Source organism: Pristiophorus japonicus, unplaced genomic scaffold (genome assembly GCF_044704955.1).
Source record: "Pristiophorus japonicus isolate sPriJap1 unplaced genomic scaffold, sPriJap1.hap1 HAP1_SCAFFOLD_2231, whole genome shotgun sequence".
Taxonomy (NCBI): Eukaryota; Metazoa; Chordata; class Chondrichthyes; family Pristiophoridae; genus Pristiophorus; species Pristiophorus japonicus.
This window is the reverse complement of record NW_027251942.1, coordinates 30,001-33,676: the sequence shown is the minus strand read 5'-3', so window position 1 is coordinate 33,676 and position 3,676 is coordinate 30,001.

The window sequence follows — 3,676 nt, the reverse complement described above, 5'->3', positions numbered from 1 at the left end:
GGTTGCGCCAGCGAGACCAAGTCTCGGCTTTGGTTAATGATTTGAGCCGAACCGACCTGCCCCCCGCCTCCCCCGGGCTGAACTCGGGCAGGTCTGCCGATTTCCCGACTCCTTTCGGGGCCTAATCGCGTCGCGCGAGCCGCCTGGCGCGATCGGGGACCATGCCCCGGCCTCTGCCAGGCCTCGGGCAGCCGCTTTTGAAGCCCGACCAAAAACCCGAAAAATGGGCAAAAAGGGAATAAATTCCCGCCCAAAAAGGGTGAATAGTCGGTTGGGCGGCAGCCCTGGTCGGTCTCTGCAGACCTGGAGGCTCGAGACGTTTGTTTGGAAAACTCACCAAGTCTCGATTCTGCCACCTCCTACCTCTGTGCAGATACCCCGCCAACCCCCAAGGACAGAAATGACAAGTGTCAAGTTGGCGGGGCGTCGGGCCACCTGCTGCCGGCCATGAGCATCCAAATCCCCGCAAAAGGGGCATTTTCATTTCTGCATCGGGACTTCCGACAATTGCCGAGGTTCAACTCATTAACGTTGTTCGCAGACACTTGCCAGAAAATGCAAGTGGCCACTTTGCCGGGCCGACTCGCTTGCCCAAGCGGGAAACCATCAACCGAAGGCCCGGTAAGGCGGCCGAATCTGACCTCATAGACTTCCACACAACGGGACTTTTGACTTTCCCGGCCGCGGGTGGCCTCCACCCGGCCTCAGCCATCAGCCCTGCCTGCCTCCAGCCGCCTTCTGGTTAATGAGTTATCCAGCCTGGCACTTCGGTTGCGCCAGCGAGACCAAGTCTCGGCTTTGGTTAATGATTTGAGCCGAACCGACCTGCCCCCCGCCTCCCCCGGGCTGAACTCGGGCAGGTCTGCCGATTTCCCGACTCCTTTCGGGGCCTAATCGCGTCGCGCGAGCCGCCTGGCGCGATCGGGGACCATGCCCCGGCCTCTGCCAGGCCTCGGGCAGCCGCTTTTGAAGCCCGACCAAAAACCCGAAAAATGGGCAAAAAGGGAATAAATTCCCGCCCAAAAAGGGTGAATAGTCGGTTGGGCGGCAGCCCTGGTCGGTCTCTGCAGACCTGGAGGCTCGAGACGTTTGTTTGGAAAACTCACCAAGTCTCGATTCTGCCACCTCCTACCTCTGTGCAGATACCCCGCCAACCCCCAAGGACAGAAATGACAAGTGTCAAGTTGGCGGGGCGTCGGGCCACCTGCTGCCGGCCATGAGCATCCAAATCCCCGCAAAAGGGGCATTTTCATTTCTTCATCGGGACTTCCGGCAATTTCCAAGGTTCAACTCATTAACGTTGTTCGCAGACACTTGCCAGAAAATGCAAGTGGCCACTTTGCCGGGCCGACTCGCTTGCCCAAGCGGGAAACCATCAACCGAAGGCCCGGTAAGGCGGCCGAATCTGACCTCATAGACTTCCACACAACGGGACTTTTGACTTTCCCGGCCGCGGGTGGCCTCCACCCGGCCTCAGCCATCAGCCCTGCCTGCCTCCAGCCGCCTTCTGGTTAATGAGTTATCCAGCCTGGCACTTCGGTTGCGCCAGCGAGACCAAGTCTCGGCTTTGGTTATTGATTTGAGCCGAACCGACCTGCCCCCCGCCACCGCGGGCTGAACTCGGGCAGGTCTGCCGATTTCCCGACTCCTTTCGGGGCCTAATCGGGTCGCGCGAGCCGCCTGGCGCGATCGGGGCCCATGCCCCGGCCTCTGCCAGGCCTCGGGCAGCCGCTTTTGAAGCCCGACCAAAAACCCGAAAAATGGGCAAAAAGGGAATAAATTCCCGCCCAAAAAGGGTGAATAGTCGGTTGGGCGGCAGCCCTGGTCGGTCTCTGCAGACCTGGAGGCTCGAGACGTTTGTTTGGAAAACTCACCAAGTCTCGATTCTGCCACCTCCTACCTCTGTGCAGATACCCCGCCAACCCCCAAGGACAGAAATGACAAGTGTCAAGTTGGCGGGGCGTCGGGCCACCTGCTGCCGGCCATGAGCATCCAAATCCCCGCAAAAGGGGCATTTTCATTTCTTCATCGGGACTTCCGACAATTGCCGAGGTTCAACTCATTAACGTTGTTCGCAGACACTTGCCAGAAAATGCAAGTGGCCACTTTGCCGGGCCGACTCGCTTGCCCAAGCGGGAAACCATCAACCGAAGGCCCGGTAAGGCGGCCGAATCTGACCTCATAGACTTCCACACAACGGGACTTTTGACTTTCCCGGCCGCGGGTGGCCTCCACCCGGCCTCAGCCATCAGCCCTGCCTGCCTCCAGCCGCCTTCTGGTTAATGAGTTATCCAGCCTGGCACTTCGGTTGCGCCAGCGAGACCAAGTCTCGGCTTTGGTTAATGATTTGAGCCGAACCGACCTGCCCCCCGCCTCCCCCGGGCTGAACTCGGGCAGGTCTGCCGATTTCCCGACTCCTTTCGGGGCCTAATCGCGTCGCGCGAGCCGCCTGGCGCGATCGGGGACCATGCCCCGGCCTCTGCCAGGCCTCGGGCAGCCGCTTTTGAAGCCCGACCAAAAACCCGAAAAATGGGCAAAAAGGGAATAAATTCCCGCCCAAAAAGGGTGAATAGTCGGTTGGGCGGCAGCCCTGGTCGGTCTCTGCAGACCTGGAGGCTCGAGACGTTTGTTTGGAAAACTCACCAAGTCTCGATTCTGCCACCTCCTACCTCTGTGCAGATACCCCGCCAACCCCCAAGGACAGAAATGACAAGTGTCAAGTTGGCGGGGCGTCGGGCCACCTGCTGCCGGCCATGAGCATCCAAATCCCCGCAAAAGGGGCATTTTCATTTCTTCATCGGGACTTCCGACAATTGCCGAGGTTCAACTCATTAACGTTGTTCGCAGACACTTGCCAGAAAATGCAAGTGGCCACTTTGCCGGGCCGACTCGCTTGCCCAAGCGGGAAACCATCAACCGAAGGCCCGGTAAGGCGGCCGAATCTGACCTCATAGACTTCCACACAACGGGACTTTTGACTTTCCCGGCCGCGGGTGGCCTCCACCCGGCCTCAGCCATCAGCCCTGCCTGCCTCCAGCCGCCTTCTGGTTAATGAGTTATCCAGCCTGGCACTTCGGTTGCGCCAGCGAGACCAAGTCTCGGCTTTGGTTAATGATTTGAGCCGAACCGACCTGCCCCCCGCCTCCCCCGGGCTGAACTCGGGCAGGTCTGCCGATTTCCCGACTCCTTTCGGGGCCTAATCGGGTCGCGCGTGCCGCCTGGCGCGACCGGGGACATGCCCCGGCCTCTGCCAGGCCTCGGGCTGCCGTTTTTGAAGCCCGACCAAAAACCCGAAAAATGGGCAAAAATGGAAAAAATTCCCGCCCAAAAAGGGTGAATAGTCGGTTGGGCGGCAGCCCTGGTCGGTCTCTGCAGACCTGGAGGCTCGAGACGTGACTTTGGAAAACTCACCAATTCTCGATCAGCCACCTCCTACCTCTGTGCAGGTACCCCGCCAACCCCCAAGGACAGAAATGACAAGTGTCAAGTTGGCGGGACGGATTTGACTTCGGTCGCCGAGCCCTGGAACTAATTTCCCGCAAACGGCTTCGGATTTTGCTCCATCCAGACTTCCGGGACGAAACTTGACAGGCCGTATCTCCGCACTCCCGGAGCGCAGCCGCACCGTTCCGGCACCCATCGACGCGGCTGGCCGAGCCCGAGCGAACGCACCCCA